This window comes from Calliphora vicina, chromosome 1, assembly GCF_958450345.1.
Source record: "Calliphora vicina chromosome 1, idCalVici1.1, whole genome shotgun sequence".
NCBI lineage: Eukaryota > Metazoa > Arthropoda > Insecta > Diptera > Calliphoridae > Calliphora > Calliphora vicina.
Genome location: NC_088780.1, coordinates 140,440,728 through 140,462,183, shown reverse-complemented (window position 1 = coordinate 140,462,183; position 21,456 = coordinate 140,440,728). Strand labels below are relative to the sequence as shown.

At 29.6% G+C, this 21,456-nt stretch overlaps 1 protein-coding gene across 1 annotated transcript in view; it reads left to right on the top strand.

The window, feature by feature from the left end:
* The first annotated feature begins 853 nt into the window (after positions 1 to 853).
* Positions 854 to 21,456, top strand: part of Gycbeta100B (guanylate cyclase soluble subunit beta-1-like) — a 332,225-nt gene continuing 311,622 nt past the window's right edge. The window contains exon 1 of the mRNA XM_065508967.1: positions 854 to 922. The gene's annotated coding sequence lies outside the window, so the exon portion shown is untranslated. The remainder of the gene's footprint in view (positions 923 to 21,456) is intronic.

Below are 21,456 nucleotides of genomic sequence, written 5' to 3'. Positions count from 1 at the left end.
ATTATAGTCCTGGTCATTTTAAATATGGTCTGAAAGTTTTACTTAAATCGGAAAACGTTAACCTTTAAATCGTGAAGGTCAAATTTTCAATATTTGGTATTTCTAATGAAAAGATAACGAGCTGTTATATATTTTTGGGCCGATTTTAATGAAACTAGAATCGCGATGCTGTAAAATTAAAAAATGCGAATATGTTAACGGTGAGATTTTAATTTAATTAAGACAAATACTCATCAAAATTAAATACGGATATATTTTAATTAAAAATTACCTTTTATTTTAATATTTATCAAAATATATTTTTTTTCAAAATTTATTGTTGAAGTGGCCTGAGACACGTTAATGATGTGGGGAATTTTTAATAACTTTAAAATTTTTTAACCAATTTTTGTTATTTATATTTCATTACAATTATATACAGATATCGATTATTTTGCATTCAATTGCAAAAATAATTATTAAGTATCAAAATTTGTACAAAAACTGAAAAATTTGCATTTTTTCCGAATTTTAGCGATAATCTAGTTAATGGCTAATTTTGACCCAAAGAGATATAGGGTTAATATCCAAAAGATTTTTTTACTGTAGTTTTCATTAATATAAATAAATCTACATACATATTTCTGCAAAATAATGCAGAATGTTAAAGAGTTTCTTACATTTATTTCATATAAATAGTAAGATTTTGCATTTGTCTGACCTTTGACCTCGATGCGTGTTACTTTTAGACCCAGTTTCACAATATTCCACCAGTCACACTTTGAAATTTAAAAAAAAAATCGACTGTCACCCTAATATTTACTTATACCTATTTATATATAATTTATATTATTTTTTTTAATTTTCAGTATGGCTTTGTTAATTACGCCCTGGAGCTGTTAGTGCTCAAGCATTTTGGCGAAGAAATATGGGAGAAAATAAAGTAAGTTCAATTTCTTTGATTTTATAATAACAAAGTAAATGTCTTAATTAGTAAAATAATTTATATAAACCAGTATGTGAAAAAGTCACAAATACATAAATGAATACTTGAATACATAAAATAAGTAAATTAGAATGATTGACTATTTAAAAGGAAATAAAATTAATACAGTTTCTGATAATTATTAGCACACACTTTGATGTTATTTAACTTATAATAAAATAATTTAACTTCTTGTTAGGAATAAAGAACTCTAATAAATTTTGTTTGTACAATTATAAACACAACATATCGATTGAGCCAAATCAACGGTCTTTTGTGGAAAATAATTTGAATATCAATCAAAATTCATTCTTATTTAAGTTATAAAATAAATAATTTTGCAAATATGTACAAATAATTTAATGTTAAACTGTTGAAGAGACATATGGGAAATTCCACGAGAATCGCTACCACGACTGAAAATACAAAAACCCTTGAAACTTTTTTTCAAGATGATTTGAATAGAAGAAAATAATAAAATGTTACTATGTGAAAGTATTTAGATCATATTACAACATTTTAAAGACAAAAATAATAGTTTAAACTGATTATATATAATTTTTTAATGTTTTAGGTATATTTAAGGCTAAAATTGCGGAGAAATTTAGGCTCCCAATTAGCTTGTAGTATGAAATGAATTTGACTCTGATTGTTTTTTTGCTATTGTGAAATTGTTTATTAAAACCGAATGTATATTTTCTAATCACTCTTTTAGTTTTTCTATAAATATATTCACAGAATATATATTGTTTTATTACAAGAGAAAAATCTGTCACGTGCGGTATGTCACGTACGATATTAAATTTTAATTATTATAAAATCATCCAAAGATTATTTTTATTTAGATATAACGGATTGTAAAGGAAAACTATTTCGTTTGGTGTAAGAAATTAAAAGAAAACATAACGCCTCTCACGATTCGAATATTTTCGCATATTTCTACATGTACCTCAAAATGACTTCCGTTTTATGCCACGTACGATATACCCTTATTTCGCTCAATATCTTGGACAACAATATTTCGAAAGAACTTTTTATTATTTTAAAATATAGTTCCCTCTGAAAGGAACATAATGACCAAATTATTTTTCAGATACTCTTATTTTTGCAAAATCTATTGCACCCTATAGGCGTACAAATGTCACGTACGATGATATGGAATTGCCCATATAGTAAAAATGTACCAGTTTTAATTTGGAAAGAGGTTGTAACTTCGCTTCGACTGAACAAAATTAAATGATTTGTTGGGATTTATACTGAATATTATCCTATGTTATCATTTAAACAACAAACATTTCGCAAGGGGCATTTGCCCAATAGGCTAAAAGGAAATGGTAGAACGGTTATAAAATTGCAAATAATAGCAAACATTTTTATGTAGAAAGAACAGTAAGAAATTGATTTTACTTTTTTTAAATACTTCTGAATATAAAATGGACCACGCTTTACAAATATTTATGTATGTGTACATTAGGGTGGCCATTAAACAATTTTTTTTTTAATTTCTAGAACATTGTTAACACTTTATATATCTGGGATCAAAACTGTCCAATACCATGACTATGACTTAACTGTGATACTTTTTTACTCTGCCACCTCTCGCCCATATTAAGCCATATAAGACGAATTCACTTTAACCCGGCAATTCCCAGTGTCACCTACAGGTGACAAAGATTAAAGGTAGTTTTAAACATAGAAACAGATATCGCCGATAAGTATTGGTATTATTTATATACAGACAAGATCCTGTTTTATATCTGATTTTATTTTGGCAACGCTAGAATTTTATTAACTAGGGGATTTTTAAAAATCTTTAAGCAGTGGTTTTGATTTTAACATACTGGTGTGTGTCTTATGATAAATAAGTTGTTATAAAAATGCCAAACTGGTAAGTATCACAATAATTTTTTTTAATAAATACTGCTAGATATTCCGGCTAACAATGTGAGCAAGTATTTTTAGAAAATTAGTTTTTTTCTGAACAGTGTCACCTATAGGTGACCCAGCTATAAAATCGAAACTAGTTTAATTTTTTATTATTTTAAACTTATTTATAGTGTAAACTAGACGTATTTTTACTATTTTTAATAAAAACAAATTATTTTTCCCTTTGGCGAGGGTATGGGAATTGCCGGGTTAAGGTGGTTTCGATAGCACAGCTTATTTTTTCATCAATTGGTTAGAGGCTCGAACTGTCGAATGCACTAGTTTCTGTTGTTACGAATACCAAGGCAAACGTAAAAGCAATAAAAACAACAGGAAGACTTTGACAGAACCAGCCATTATAAACAAACATTTTGACAGGCACAGTATGTAAACACAAAGGGAACAAAATCGACCATCTAATTAGTTGTAAAGACCTTGCTAACTATGCTATCGTGGGAAATTTCGACCCTAAATATAAAAGATTTAAAATTACAAAATCGTAAATATGCAATCAAAAGAAACATGGAAATGTATTTTGAAGAAATAATTTAAGAAAATTTGGGCCCAAGAAATAAATTTCGTTAACTTAGGTGCAAACGTGCTAATTCTCTTTTCACAAATTTTACAAGAGACACCAAAAATGTTTAAATATTCTTGTTTTAAATATTTTTAAAATCAGTTTTATCACTAATTTAATGTGACTTACAATGAAGAAGTGCGTTAGTGATATATAAGTTCCTTTTTGCCACATTTTCTTTTACTTATTTTGAATTTTTGAGTTTACTTAGCACATTTTCTTATACCTTAGTAAACAATATTATCAAAGATTTCCTTGAAAATTTTATGATTTACATTATTTAATTAAAATTAAATGAATAAACTAATAATTAAAACGAGTTTGGCGCTATTATATATTTAGTAACATAGTTATACTCAAGGTCTATTAATAAGGTCTGTGCAACTTTACAACAATATAAAAACAAAAACAGAAACAGGCATTTTGTTTGTGTAAAACTATACTGAGCTTGTCAGAAACAGCTGATTACAAAATCAAGCCAAACGTACATTTCAAGGCGAATTTACAAATAGGTGGTGTCGATAGCACAGCTGATCACTTGTTTATAGGCACCAGCTAACAAGTTCACTAAAGTTTGTTGTTGCGAATACCACAACAAACCCAAAAGCAACAAAAACAAAAGGTAGACTTTTGCCAGCGCCAGCCAACATAAACACAAATTTTGACAAGCACAGTATGTAAACACAAAGGAGCAAAAAACGATCAGCTGATTAGTTGCACAGACCTCATTAATTATTGGTTATACTCAATTTGTATAATATCTTTAGTTTTTCTAAAGCCTTTTGGGAAAATGTTTCCTGATGATGTGGCCTAAGCAACCATTGAAATGCGCATAGGAACTAGCTTATCCCCCAACAATAAATTTCAGTGAATTTATCAAATTAAAAATTGGGAATTTAGCATAAAACAATTTTACTAAAATTCCATTTGAGTGAAATAATAATTTAGATGATACTTTAAAAGTTGACACTTTTTTAAGCAAACTCCATCTTTAACAATTTTTTTTAATGCCATGGACATAACAAATTCCTAAAACAAAAAGGTAATATATTTTCATGTTAATTCAATTCAGAATCGGCATTCGCTTTTTTGACAAATGATTGAAAAATTTAAATTCATATTTGAAAAGATAGAGGGTTTTGCATTCGGAAAAAAATTAATTGTATAAGATAGAGAAATAACAAAAATGCAAATAAAACAGCCAAAAAAATATGTTTGTTATGAAATTCACACCATAGATGAGGGCTGTTTTACTGAATATTTTACCATCAAAAAGTAATTTTCGTGAAAATCAAAGATAAAGCGTTTTGAATATAGGCCCTCGATATATATTAATATAATATTAATACATATTTTTATCTAAAACTAATAGTTAGTTGTTGTATTTTTTAAAATAATATATTAAGAAGACTATCCAATTGAAATGAATTGAGGACATACGATTCCTTAATTTAGTTTTTATTAAAGAGAAACAGAAAAAATACCTCCACTTATAGATGAAGGGGTCAAATTGACCCATACAGAGATGAGCTAGAGTGTTAAGATTTTCCACAAACATTATCCTCATAAAATTCCACAATATAACTCTGATAATAACCCAGTATGCAACATTTCGAGTCAGTTCTTTTTATCGAACTTATTTCGAATTAAAATCGAAAATATGAATTTATTATGATGCTCTATCCAATCTACATTTTTTATAATATCGTATTTTAATATTTTATAGAAATGGCGAATAATGTTCGAGTTTTTTTTTAATGTCAAATTTTATTTTTGCACAAATTGACAAATTCATATACATACATATTATTCTTTTGTTAATTTGTGAGAAAATAAAATTTTATTTCTTATCCTATCAATAACATATTCATAAAAATATAGTTTAACACGAAAAATTGATCAAAGACATCTTAAAAGAAAAGTGCAGTAAATTATTGATGTTGTTTTTAACAATTCGAATCTCATAATCAGCAAACATCAGAAATATGTGCAGAATTTATTCCATTTGAAAATGAAAACACATCTAACGCAACATTATTGGATAATAATAAAGGTATTGAATATGCATTATTTCAAGAAGAAATTGCTCGATGGTATAAAGTATACGAAATTGTTCATATATTTAATCGAAATCGAATCAATTTAGAACATTTTTAATACCGAAAAAGGTATAGTATATCGATAAAAATTAGAATCAGAATAATAAATAATTTTCGACTCTTTATCGCTCTGCACTCTACTCAGGAAAACACGCACATTATCGACATTATATCGAAGTCGATATCGATAAAATTTTACGAAAAAATGATTCATTTTCGACATAACTTCGAATCATTTTGCATACTGGGAAGAATTCAATTAGACATTATGTTACAATTTTTTTTTCATTTAACCACTGTAAAAAAAACTCAGGCAAGCTGGACTGTAAGACTATTTTCAGAATTATACGGTCGCTATTCTGATCCAATCAAAAACTCTTAATTTGTTGAACAGTGATGTTGCTACTTTCATTTCTGCCAAATTGCTACCCAAATCGTTTCGAGTTTTGTATCAAACTTTTAGCTGTTGTTAAACGTTATACGATTTTACAGAAAGTTTCAGTATTTGTTAATAAAGAGAACAATTTTAGATGTTGGGTGCATGGAAAATCCAAAAGATCCAGAAAAAGGACACCCTAGTGCACCTACATATACTATACGAAATCAGTTTGTTGTTCTTCTGACTCACAGGAAATGAAAGACATGCAGTCATAAACATACAAATGAAAACATTCACACAACAGTGTATGTCAACATGAACTCCTATTGTATATACACGGGGATAGCAGACAAACAAGTATAAATATTTATTTATGTACATATGTACATATATAAATACATATACATACATATATAGATATACATACGTATGTAGTGTTATTTATATGAATATTATATAAGGTATTTAGTTGTAACCGTACATATTAGGATTGCACTTTAGCAATTAGCAATTTAACACTAGCTATATCGCTAGATAACAAGCTTAGCAACATCATTATTACTAATGTAAAGTAATACTGATGGTGATAATTGGTCCTATATACAGTATCTTTTACCAATAAAATTCTTAGTTCGATGCCTATATTAAAAGGGCGACAACAAACTAAAGCCAATACAAGACTGAGTTGTTAACACATAAAGTCAGTTATGATTCTCAAAAATTCTACCACCCTAATTTATACATACGACATTCATTTACATATATGACATCTATGTATATATGTATGTAAATGTTCATCATTTAGTTCGGTTTAATATTTACGTATTTGATAAATTAGATATAATTTGCATATAAACAAATGTTGCACACATAATAATACACCATTTGATGAGTAACATTAAAAACTTAACTATTCATTGTAATTGGTTGTGGCATATTTGCTATGGTTTTTATGTTTATTCAATGTTAGCAATTTGTACTCTATTGTTTTAATGTTTGCTTATACAGCACGACGAATTATGTTATTGTACGTACATATTTATCTAATAAAAATTAGTAAAGTTCTGTTATAATTAATTATATTATTATGTTCATTATTCGCTACCTTAATATATAAAGGCCCTAACTCGTGTTTTTTTTTTGGCTAATTATGATATATGAGCGGACTATATATCGAAATGAACGAAAATCTGGGCTTACAAAATACAAACACGTGTTAAGGCCTTTATATATTAAGGTATTTCAATATTATATATATCAGGAAAATCAAAAATTTTGGAGAATTTGTCTAAAAATATTGTAAAAAATTCCTAATATGCAATATTTTTGAGGGACGGAGATTTAAAGTGGACGGAGATTTGAATCTAATTGATATATTGACTTGAAAATTTGTTTGTAAGTCCAAAAAATAACTTGTCTAAACAGAAAAAATAGTTCGGAATAAATGTGGATCAAATTGTTCTTAATATTTGCGATTCTATTAAAATTTTGATACACATTTTAGTTTTAGAAACTCAATAAATATGTAATAAATTCTTTATTTCCTAACAAAACTCAATGAAATTTTCAACATTTTTTAAATTTGTCATTCTGAATAACAAAGTGTAAAAAACTTGTCAAAACGTCAAAGGAATCCCGCAATTCCTCAAAATTGGAGAGAAAATAAAAAAAAGCTATTTTTAATAATTTTGCCCATATGATCCACATTTATTTCGGGCGGGGAAAATACTTTGGGAATAAATAGGAAATACATCAAGGTTTCCAAAACTGGTTTCCGTTTTCTGATCCCAGCTTTGGGATTTTATATCATGGGGCCCAAAATTTAAATTTTGATATAAAAAATAGGTCAAATTCCGAAGAGCGTAGGGGCGACATGATATAGGACAGGTTTTTTAAACTAAAATGTTTTTCTTAAAGATACCTTATAGAAAAACATAAAATTGTTGTAAGAAAGTTTTTTTTTATTAAAAAAAGAATTAAATCACTTTTTCGCCCAAAAAACAGCAAAAATCTATTATTTTTTTTAGTATTTAAATTGAAAATCGTTTATTTTTGGATCCATAACATATATTTATATGAAATCTTTTTTAGATTATTGGTATTTTAGGGGTCCATTTTTAAAACAGCGGGCCAAGGTATGGCAAAATTTTAAAAATTAAATTTTTAAATGCTTATAACTCGAAAATTATAAGAGATAAATAGCACACAAGCGCTTTTCAAAAATATAAAAATCTATGAAATCGGATGGGAAACAAAAAAATGGCACGTGTTTAAAAATGTTACCCTACTTTGAGCCCCCATATCGCCGGCCCTGTAGGATCCATTTCAATAACTTAAATTCGAATACTCCTTGTTTACGCCTACGTTTATCCCGATCGGACCAGAGGTTTAGAAAAGCCAGTGTTATTTCCAAAAAATTTTGATTCTTGGAGCTATGACCAATTATCGATCGCCATGAAACAAACCTATTTGTGTTAAATTCTTTCTGGATAACAAAATTTTGAAGAGCATTTTTCGACCTATTAACAATTATAAATCGTTGCGAACAAACTGATTTGTGTGGATATCTATGTAAATGAAGTATTTATGGCCGATAAAGAAATTAAACATTGACAGCTTTATTTAGTTTACATTTCGAAGCGAAAAAATATGTTTTTTAAAAATAACAATTCTAAGAAGAAATGTAGGATAAAGTCTAGAATCTTTTCTTAGGAACACGGTAAAAAACTTCTACTGTTTTTAAGGCGAATGGTGTTTTAGGCTTAGATATTGGAGTTTAGGGAGGAATACGAATCAATATTTGTCAGAAATATTCGTGGAAGAATTAGAGCCTTAGTCGTTTCATAATTGACCATAGCTCCCATATAGGGCCCATTTCTACAATAACTTTAAAGAGCATAAAACTCCTAAAAGCGTTGGTATACCGGGGTGGAGGGCTGCCCCACCTTTTCCATGATGTTATCTTCTTTTTCAGGTGGAGGAGTGGTCAGGGTGCTTCTTGGATGGATTGTTTAGAGGGAGGTTAATTTTAAAAACTCGAAAACTATGATTTAAATAGTTCGTCCTCTGCCAGGGATCGCACCTGGGGTGCTTGGTTTTGTCGGCAAGCACTTTAACCACTACACCATGCCGTCACTCTCAGCTTTTATAACCACCATTAAAACAAATATGTGGAGATGGCTATACAAATTCGGCCGAATATAACACTCTTACTAGTTATATTCTATTTTGTACTTCTTAAATTTTTAAAAACTTACTACTTTCCTCCCTTAAATAATAATAGTTTTGATATTATGACAATTTCGTTTCCATATACGAGTGTTTGGGTTACCCCACTTTCTTTCTTTTATGACCCATCAAAAATGACAATTAATATATGTACATGACATTAAATACGGACTATATCACATAAGTAAAGGGTTTTTCAATAAGAGCGCTACAAACGTTTTTTTTAACAAAAGTTCGATGCCATTATGTATGGAACTCGATTTATTTTACACCACGGGCACGCTTGCAGAAGTCTAGACGCTGAACCCAATTTTCGACGGTTTTTAAGCATAAATCGGTCGATACTGCTGCAATTTCACGTTCGATATTCGTACGAATTTCATCAATCGTCGCTGGCTTGTTGGCATAGACAGAGGCGGCCAATCGACTGGACCATTGCGTGACATAACACGTTCTCCAAACTTGGTTTCCAATAAATTGATTGTGGCATTCGCTGTGTGGCTTGTGGCGCCATCCTGTTGGAACCACATGTCCTCCAAGTCCATATCATCCAATTGGGGCCAAAAATATTCTGTTATCATTGAACGGTAGCGATTCCCATTCATAGTAACGTGCCGGTGTTGCTCATCACGGAATAAGTACGGCCCAATGACACCGCCGGCCCATAAACCGCACCAAACCGTAATTTTTTCACGGAGTACGTGTGAATTGCTGTCTGACCAATAACGCATATTTTGCTTATTGACGAAGCCATTCAGCCAGAAATGAGCCTCATCGCTGAAGATGATTTTTCGATGAAAATACGCTCTTAACGTTGAGGCCACTGACTCCGAATTTCGGTAGTAAATTTTAGTAATGTCAAAAGAGCGGCAAAAAATATGGCGTCGTTTGCTGTCCCTATCGGTATATTTTTATAGCGTCCCTGTTGAAAAACCCTTTACATGTATAAATATTTACTTCTGTTATCAGGAATAAATGATAATAATTGTACGATATTATTGAGAGTTTATGTGATGAAAGTAAAAGAGGGAACATGTGTTTAAATACGCACTATTCCTTAAGGAAGACATAAATATATTTTAATATGAAATAATGTCTTTCTTTTATGTTTTTATGGGCGTATTTGTTTCTCACTTTATAAATAATAATGATAATGTCATACCATTTGAATTGAAAAAACTACTAAATAATGAAGTATTATTGTTATAGGACATAATATAATCTAGCACAATAAAAATGAAGTACATACATGCATACTTACAAATTAAACAAAAAAATATCTGTTAAATATTTTGTTAGAAAATAAATTATTGAACCTTTGCTCCTCTCTACAAATTTTAAAGTTCTCCAGAAATTCTAAATTCGCTTACGTTTGATTTTTTAAGTTCATATTTTTAGTGGATGTGTGCAACAGAAAAAAAAACTTTAGAACTTTTATTCAGAATTTATAATTTTTTCAGTTTCCAAAGATTTTCCTTAAATAAGAGCCATTGCAAAATTAAAACCATATATAATATAAAATTATGGTTTCGAAAATATTTGTTTCCTGGCATACATACGAAGGCGGGTCAATAAGACCGTGTCTTTTTGCATTTCCCGGCTCTTAACTGAAAGGGCAACACTGTTCCTGGCATATGTCAGTTGAATCCTTTCAAAACTAGAACAAGCTGAGTAATTTTGTTTATGTTTGACATCCATTGATAGCAGACTACCACACGCAGAGAAAAAATATATTTGGGCTAACCATTTCAATATTGTTACAAGTTTTTTAACTATATTATAGTCACAGTAACTATTTACATGATTGTGGTAACCATAATATGGTTAACTTACGATTCACATGATTGTCTCAACCATATATATGGTTACAGTAAACATATATATGTTTGTTACAACCAAGATAATGTAAGGGTGTACACTAGAGTGACCACAAAAAATTGATGGCGGAATTTTGTTCGTCTGGACCCCACAAAATTATTCCCCTTTCCAGATATTGGGATAGCCGAAATTTGAGCTCGATTAAATGACGTTAACCCGTGCCGTTCGTCGCTCAAAGTTTTGAGGTCCATTTAAAGGGTGAAAAAATGCAATTTTTTTAGTTTTTGTAAACATTTTGCCACTAAATCATTACTGTTGCAATTTAATTAACAGAATAGACATATACACGCAATTATAGTTCTAATGAGATATAAGAGACTAAAATTGGTTAAAAAATGTTAAAGTTATTAAAAATTCCCCAGGCTCAGGCCACTAGAACATAAAATGTAGGAACAAAATTAACATATTTCAAGAATTATTAAAGTAAAAGCTCATTTTTGCTTAACATATATCCATATTTACTTGTATATGACTTTTTGTCTTCGCAGAATATCGTTAACCAATTCGCAGGTATGACCAACAAAATTAAATTTTTTAACCGCAGTTTCAAATATCCATTTTCAATTTTTTCAAAATTTTGTTAAACAAATATCAAAATTTTTTTGATCTTCACAGTGGGATTTATGTGAAAAAAGTATGACAATACCTCCTATAGTTTTTCCGTACCTTCGATTTAAATTTTTCTATTTTCGAGAAAAACTAATTTTTTGAACATATTTTGGCGAATGAGCCCAATTTCCTTACTATTATGCAGTTTAAGTAAAACCTGTTAAGAATATTATAGTACAGGTAATTTTATATTCTGTCGGAAAGTTTTACTAAAATCGGAAAACGTCAACCCTTAAATCGAGATGTTCAAAAGACAAATTTTTCAATATTTGGAAATATTATATATCTTTGGGCCGATTTTGATGAAACTTAAGAAAAATATAACACAAAGTCTAGTAGTTACAATAACAGCACAAAAATTAAAATTATCCCTTAATAGCACTTGGGGTTAATATGACCCTCAACTTTTAAAATCAAAGAAATGAACGAAAGAAAAAGATTATCCTGAAAAATTTTTAGGTTTAGCCCCAATGGTAAAATTTTAACAAAAACTGATAACATTGCATTTTGTCTCCTTGTAAATACATCTCAAAACTTCAGAGGGCTTGCGGCTTAACCCCAACCGATTTACCTAAAATTTTCTCGGGATGATTTTTTTACGAAAGTTCACCAAACTGTGCGGGGTGAGACTGGCAAAAATCTAACTTTTGTTTATTTTGTACACATGTGTAGTTTCCATCGCAAAAATCCATGATTTATACTACGAATTACTCCATTATCCGACCTTTTAACCGGACTTAGCCCCGAATTAGTATTTATTGTTTTCAAACCTGATAAAATGGCTTGACGGAAAGAGATTTGACTCCAACCATGAAATCATCATAACACAAATCTTATTTTTTGGATGGGATAAAAAAATGTGAAACGTGGGACAAAGTGTATAAAGCTCAAAGAAGATTATGTTGAAAAAGAAAATGAGTTTTTATCGAAAAGACTGTGTATCATTCAAAAACTCATGTACTTATTGACAAGCCCTCTTACATACATATTTTGTTACAAAGCAAATTATTTAATAATATTATAGAGATTTGGAAAATATGTTCATTTTACACTTTAATTACTTCAAAGTTGCTATATTTTTTATAAACTTTAAAGAATTTTCCTTTATTTTGAGACAACATAAAACCTACTATAGCAAGTTGATTTATTTTTTGACAAATAATCTGTTTGTATTTGTTACCCCCCTGCCTTAACAAATTTTCTACATAATCAAACTTTGTTATTTACTTTTTAGCCCTTGTAAGTCCAAAGGGTATTACTAAATGTCCTTGAAAAGAACTCATTAATCATTCAACAAAATGAAAGTAACACACACACAAACATGTCTAATAAATTAATTTGTAATATTAGGTAATTCTTTTTTCTTTATTTTTTCTGTTTTTCATGGTGGTTAAATTAATTTTTATTAACCATTACTTTGTATTGTATGTATTTACTATCTGGTATATATACTTTTTAAGCTTGTGCATAAGGGTGTCGATATGTAACGATAAATATCAACACCAGTAAATGTCCACAAGCATTTAATCAAGTTCAAATGATAATGACTTCATTAATTTGTTTTTTTCCCTTCATTTACTTCAAATACTACATAGTAATTAATAGAAACATTTTAATGAAAGGCCAAATAATCAAAAGAAGAAAAAAAAAATCAACAGAAACAGTGAATCAAGTGTAGTAGTAAAGTTTATTTTCAATGAATGAAATTTGAACTCACGTAACATATTTTATATCCTTTAGATGTCACCGTTGATGATAAACAGAAATAAGAACAAAAAAAACATCCAAATGATGATGACAATAGCAACAAAAACCATACAACCGTATAATAAACATTTTGCACAATAGCACATATACGACAGTTATCTTAAAAGTACTTTAATTTTTCATAATTTTTTAAAATGTAAAAATATATTTTTTGCTTCAATTTGTTATTATAACTCCGAAACAACTCAGCCGATTGAAACTCAATATATACGTGAAAATTTGTACATATCATGGGGAAAATGTTTTCAAAATTCAATCATTCAGAAGAAGAACATTAACTACTCAATTTTATGTATATCAACAAAAAAAAACTAAAATTTTGTGAAAATTAGTGAACTCACTTAATTGTGAATAAATTTGAAAATAATCAATCGATTTTTATTATCGATATCTCATTTTGTTGCTATTATATGTGTTTTTATACCATTCACCATGAGTGGCATGGGTATATATAAGTTTGTCATTCCGTTTGTAATTTCCACATTTTTCATTTGCGACCCCACAAAGTATATATATTCTGAATCGTTATAGATAGCGGAGTCGATATAGCCATGTCCGTCTGTCCGTCTGTGTGTTGAAATCAACTTTCTGAAGCCCCCAAATAACTTACATACACGAATGATACATCAATATCTCCGAAATATCTTCCGGCTCGGTTGATATTTAAAATCGAGAAAATCGGTCCACAAATGGCTGAGATATAACAAAAAACCAGGACAATTTTTGACCCATATCTGGATTACTAAATCATTAATATAGACAATATGGATATCTAATGATAGATATTTCAAAGACCTGTGCAACGACGTATATAAGACCATAGTAAGTTGGACCTACAATGGGTCGGATTTTTTAACCCGAATTTTTTTTTCACCAAAATTTTTTTCACTAAATATTAAAAAAAAAAAAATTTTAAAACTAAAAAAAAAATTTTTAAAATTAAAAAAAAAATTATAAAATTTAAAAAAAAAATTAAAAAGTTACCAAAATAGTCGACAAAACTGGTGACTTTGAGACACTTGTCCCCAGGTTTCCTTCAGGGTTGTTATATTATAGACAATGAAGTAACAAAATACTGAAATAAAATGTAATAATTTGTATAAAAATAATACATTCATAAATACAAAAACCTAAATATCTTAGAAATGCTCTCATTCTACGGTTCATTAAGAATTATTAAAGTGCCTAACATTAAATCTATCAAGGATAATCCTAGTATGGTTAGACCAACATGGTTATACCAATATTGTACAACCAAATATAGTTGTTTTATAAAAAGAGGGAAATAAAACTTTAACTTCTGAACGCTTAGTCGGATTAGAATGAAATTTAACGTGCGCACAGAGGAAGTCTTGTTGAGTTTAAGTTTGGAGTTTGGACCTTATGTACCCACTAGGTGCGGGGACAGGGGACCCCAAATTAGAACATCTCGGGTATGTTTAATTTTTAAAACGATACTATTTCTTCGTTTGTCTTCCGATTTCCGAAAACTTACATTTATAGAATCTCCTCATCGAGCACTACCAAAGGCGATCAATTATCTTTTATAGATTAGGAGATATTAGGAATTGAAAATTAAATTTTTAAAATTTTTAGCCATCCTACTCCAGTTTTTTTGATAGCAGCGGGTCCAAATATTCTCCATTTTTATACCCTACACCAGTGGGGAGGGTATAATGAGTTTGTGCAGATGTTTGTAGCGACCAAAAGTATTGGTCTAACACCCTCCCTAATCGACTTAGAATCACTTTCTGAGTCGATTAAATGATGTTCGTCCGTCTGGCTGGTTGGCTGGCTGTCCATGTAAACCTTGTGCGCAGAGTACAGGTCGCAATTTTGAAGATATTTCGATAACATTTGGTACATATAATTTCTTCGGCCTAAGGACCATGCCTATTGAAACTAGCTGAAATCGGTCCATTATTTCACCTAGCCCCCATACAAATGTCCTCTCGAAATTGGACTTTATCGGTCATAAATGTTTAATTTATATATATATCTACACAAATTTCACTCCAAATAAGTTTTATATATACAAAATTCATGTCACTAAATTTTGTTACGATCGGTCTATAATTAGTCATAGCTCCCATAGAGACCCGCTTCCGAAAATCACTTTAACGTGCATAAATCGCTTAAATATTTTGGTATACACACAAAATTCAACATAGTTAACTTTTATATAGACACAAATCACACGACCTAATTCCATGGTGATCGGTCCATAATTGGTCATAGCTCCCATACAACCCCACTACCGAAAATCACCCAAAAATGTAAATTATTGAAATTTTAAAAGACAAATGTTTTTGCTCTTTTACTTAGTGTAGGGTATTAAATGGTCGGGCTTGACCGACCATACTTTCTTACTTGTTTTTTATTGCACTAACAACATATGTAAATATCAAATAAAGAAATAATTGTTTCAAAATCGTGACTGAATCTAAATTTAAATGCATTTAAATTTAAAAATTTTTCGCAAGATTTTGGGAAAAAAGTACTTTTTTTCTATAAGTTATCTAAAAAATGTCTAAGAAGATGTATAAGAGATTTATACTTTTTGATAAGTTTACTTTACATCAAATATTCTAAATGAGAACAAATGTGAAAAATTTTGATACTGATGGTACCAATTCCATCCTAGTAAGGTTTATTTTTTATGTTAAATTCAAGTTTAGGGCAAAAATTCTCAAAACGCATAGCCGATATCCAAATATAGTAACCCATTTCAGATAGTCTATTGCGTTCTTAATTATTTTGTAAATGGTTTCGATAACCCCACCCCCAGGTTGGACCTTTTTACGTGATTCCAGATAACAAATTCCAAAATTTGTTTTTATTTTTGCATATTCAATAGAAAAATCTATATAACTGTAAAATTTAATTTCAAGTCTTCGCAAAAACTCAATCAAAAGCTTTTTTTTTTCATATTTTTCAAAAAGTTATTTTTGAAAAATATAAAATTCCCTATATATTGATATATAACATATCTAACTTGTGTTTTTTATGTGGCAAATTAATTAGGAAAATTCTCACAGAGGATTTAAACAAATATTCAATTTTCAAATACGAATATATTCTAAGCTATAAGAGAGAGTAGTGCTTCACAAGTCAGAGTCATAATTAAGTATACAACACGCATTTTCATCTATTAAGCTAAATATTTTAATTAGAGAAAAAATTTATAGGTTTGAGTAAACTTAAAATTAAATTTAGAGTTTAATCTTTTATTATTGAAAAACTTTGAAAAATAAAATTGATTTCGTGGTAAATTTATTGGAAAATTTAAAAAGTACACAAAAATTTAATATTTTGTTGGTCCTCCATTCAGCTTAATCTAGTCACCTTCTCATGGAGTTTACAAGAGTTTAATTCTTTGCGGTTTAGTGGTCACTTTACTAACCACCTTTTCTATAGTCTTTAAAACATAGTTTATTGGCATCTGTTGGCATTTTGCTAAACAATTAATTTTTGGAAATCATCGTTTATGTTTTTTACAAAACCTTATCATCAGGGTGCTCTGGTTAGATAAATATATTAATTTTAAAATATTGTAAAAATAATTTTTTTTGGAATTTTTTTTAATGTATTCCCTCTCTTCCGTTAAAGCTGTTGGGAGTTCGTCATTATATGAAATGCTTCGTGTTTTAATATTCTAGTTAAGGTTTCGAGATTGCGGAGGTGAATTTAACTGCTTAGGCACATTGTACAATAGTCACTCCTTAACAATTCTGGCTGTGAGCTTTGGATCATTGTCTTGCTGAAAGACCCATGGAGTTACAAGTCCAAAATTTTATGCACTTACATTCAAATTATTCAAATTGTTCTTTAAAATCACTTTATCAAGTTCTGTAGTTTGCAGAACATAACTTATGGAAGTCTTCATAGCAGTCCAAAACTACATATTGATTGTGGACATAAAAGATTCGTCACAGCCGAATGTAACACTCTTACATGTTAATATTGCGACTTTGATCCAAAACTGGAAACTTCAAAGGGGTTCCCTGATAGACTAGTCTTTATTGTTCTGGACTATTACTCTAAGGGTTGCGAGTTCGATTCCCGCCTGAGACTCTGGGTATTATTTGTGTATTACATTTTCATTTTGCTCTCAATTTGAAGAACATTTTTAAAATTACCCTCGTCCATCTGTCTGTATGAGTCGCATCGACGAACAGAGCAGTAATACAAATCCATTAACCAATATATACATTAGGGTGGCCCTTAATAAACGAAAGTTGGAGTTTGGCCATTCTCACCCCCCAGTTTGGTGAACATTAGTAAAAAAATCATCCTGAAAAAATTTTAGGTAAATCGGTTGGGGTTAAGATGTGCCGCAAGCCCTCTGAAGTTTTGAGATGCATTTACAAGGGGAAAAAATTCATTTTTTTCAGTTTTTGTAAAAATTTTGCCATTAAAAAATTACTTTTGTAATTTAATTTAAAAGAATCGAAATGTGTACGTAATTGTCGTTCTAATGAGACATAAAAACAGAAATCGGTCAAAAAATGTTAAAGTTATTAAAAATTCGCCAGGCCATTAACGTGTCTCAGGCCACTAGAACATGAAATGTAGGAACAAAATTAACATATTTTGAGAAATATTAAAATAAAAGCTCATTTTTACTATAAGAGATATTTTCATAATTTTTTCACATTTTTATTCCCTATTATACACTTAATAAATCCCAATGAGATGATCAAAAAATTCTGAAATTTGTTTAACAAAATTTTTAAAAATTTGAAAATGGAGTTTTGAAACTGCCGTTAAAAAAATTAAATTTTTTTGTTCATACCTAAGAATAGGTTAACGGTATCCTACGAAGACAAAAACTCATATACAAGTAAATATGGACATATTTTAAGTAAAAATGAGCATTTATTTTAATATTTCTCAAAATATGTTAATTTTGTTCCTACATTTCATGTTCTAGTGGCCTGAGACACGTTAATGGCCTGGCGAATTTTTAATAACTTTAACATTTTTTGACCGATTTCTGTTTTTTATGTCTCATTAGAACGACAATTACGTACACATTTCGATTCTTTTAAATTAAATTACAAAAGTAATTTTTTAATGGCAAAATTTTTACAAAAACTGAAAAAAATGAATTTTTTCCCCTTGTAAATGCATCTCAAAACTTCAGAGGGCTTGCGGCACGTCTTAACCCCAACCGATTTACCTAAAATTTTTTCAGGATGATTTTTTTACTAATGTTCACCAAACTGGGGGGTGAGAATGGCCAAAATCCAACTTTCGTTTATTAAGGGCCACCCTAATATACATGCATGCTAACGATACTACTCTTTTATGTACGATTACATTAATATGCACCTTTTCAGAGCAAAAAATGTATGAATGAATCGAATGAAAGTGCAGATTTTACAGTTTTTTTTAATCTGAAAAGTCTGCTATGAAGTAGCTATATTATTTCTGTGTCTCTTATATGGATTAGGAAAGGAGCATCGAAATATAAAAAATCAATTTATATAATTGTTTTTAGAAAAGTTGAATAAAATTTAAAGTTAATCTAAATAGAACATGAAATGGCAGATGGTATGTAGATAATTTCATAAAAATTTTATCTCATAACTCATGAAATATAGTTTGAGATTCAGATATGTTTGAACTAGGTAACAAATTTATAGGATTTAACAAATGGGTTTTATATTTTCATACAAAATTAAATATTGTTGGTTTGACATTAAACACTAAAATTAGATTTCAAGAAAACATAGATATTTATTTTACTATTGTCTGGTCATTCCTAATATTCTTATGCGTGTTTGAAAGTGTGTATATTCGCTTTAGCACTCTCTCCCAGAGAATAATGTTTATACTTGCTTGGATGATAAATAAAACAACGACATAACTCAAAATCAGTTTTCAAAAACTTCAATTATTTTTTGTATGAGAGTATTTTTTTGTTGTAAACGTGAAAATCAAAATTCATGTTTTCTCGTATATTTGACAAGTAACAATTTGGGTTATATACAGATTAGAAAGATATTAACATCTACTATTTAAATCAGGTTTTATTTCTGAAATCGCATGATCTGTTGAAAATTTATTTAAGAAATTGTAAAATGTTATAAAATATTCAAAGCCGTTTTTCTCGAAACGACTTTTATTGAATTATGACGTTGTTGCAGCAAATGAGCGATATGTATGTATTTTATTTATTGACCACATAACATGTGGCAAATTTGATCGAAATATACAGTGGTCGACATAAGTCTACGTACGACCACAATTTTTGACACTTTATGAGAGAAAACCCGGTAAATAAAAAAATAATAATGCAGTTTTGTTTGAAATCTATTTTTATTGTTATGCACCAAAAAAAAATGTTGTTGCAATATAAACTTGCAAAATTATTCATAAAAAACAATAAAAAAACATTGACAAAAGTCTACATACTACCACATCATGTCCTGGTTTTGTTTGAATACTAACAGATAAGCAATGCAATTTATTAAGTCTACAGATCCAGAAATATTCAGTTACTTTGAAAACACTGGTACAGTTAAAAACAAGCCGCGAATTGGTCGCCCAAAGAAACTACATCGTAGAGATGTAATCTTCATTTTAAAAGAAGTCAACAAAAACCCAAAAGTAAATACCACAAAATTGGCCGAAGAACTCGCAACAAGATCAGAAGATATTGTTTATTCACGAACAATTCAAAGAACCTTACATAATAATGGTAATTAATGCAGAAATCCTTGTAAATTAGCGAAAGGATCGCAAACTTCGTTTGGAATTCGCTCAAAACTAATTTGAAAAGTACATGGAATTCTGGAAGCGAGTTTTGTTCAGTGATGAGTTGAAGTAACATATTTGGAAGTGATGGGAGAGATAAAGTATGGCGCAAAACAAATACAGCAATGGATCCGAAAAACTTACTTAGTACAGTTAAGCATGGTGGTGGCAGTGTGATGATTTGGGGTACTGTCGCTGCTTCTGGAGTAGGAAAGTTAGTGATTATTGAGGGTAATATGGATCGTTATCAGTACAAATCCATTTTGGAACAAAATTTGAGAGCACCAGTTGATATTTTAACTCTTGGTTAAAGTTGGACATTTCAGCAAGATAACGATCCGAAATATACGTATCAAACTGTCAAAGATTGGCTACACTACCATGCCCCACGACAATTGTACACACAACCTCAAAGCCCGGACTTAAATGTTATTTCCCACAATGTTATTGTGCGAAATTCTACAACGGAAGATCCGAAAACATCTTATTACTTGTGAACCAATGTTAAAGGAGAAGCTGGAAAATTTAGTTACTTCGATGCCCAGACGCTTGTATATGCCCGTGGTGGTCCAACGAAATATTGAATTTAATGAAAATTTGTATTCGCTGAAAAATGTTTATTTAGTGTACAGATCGTATGTAGACTTTTGTCAACATATTTTTTTAATTTTTTGTGAATAACAGTTTAAATTAATTATAGATTTAGCGATATTTTTTTGTTATATTAATAAAAATGCATTTGAAATAAAACTGCATCATTACATTTACTTATTATGGTTTAGAAGTCCGCGAGTTACGAAAATAATGGTCGTACGTAGACTTTTGTCGGTAACTGTATGTATTTAATATTGCCTGCCAGTCGGACTGCTCATCGTCAGAGCGATGAGTGTCAAAAAATTAAAACATATGAAATACTAGCACTTTGCCGCTCAGAAATGCCGCCCATTGCGTGGCCACTTCAGTAGTATTTCATATGTTTTAATTTTTTTATGCTCATCGCTCTGACGCTTAGACGATCATTGCGTGGCTTGGGCCTAACGGTGTGACCCTTAATATTGAGATATTTTACAATTTGTATAATTTTTGGTCTATAACTAGTACCATGAAAAGTGCATTAATTTGACAAAAATTTAAATTCTTTGCGTACTACAACTATTTGCTCTTTCAAATGATTCCCAAAATTTCATATATTGTATTGGGAGAAAATTTAAATATATGCAAAAACTGTCGATATTAACTTTGTTTTATAAATTCTACCTCTTGTATT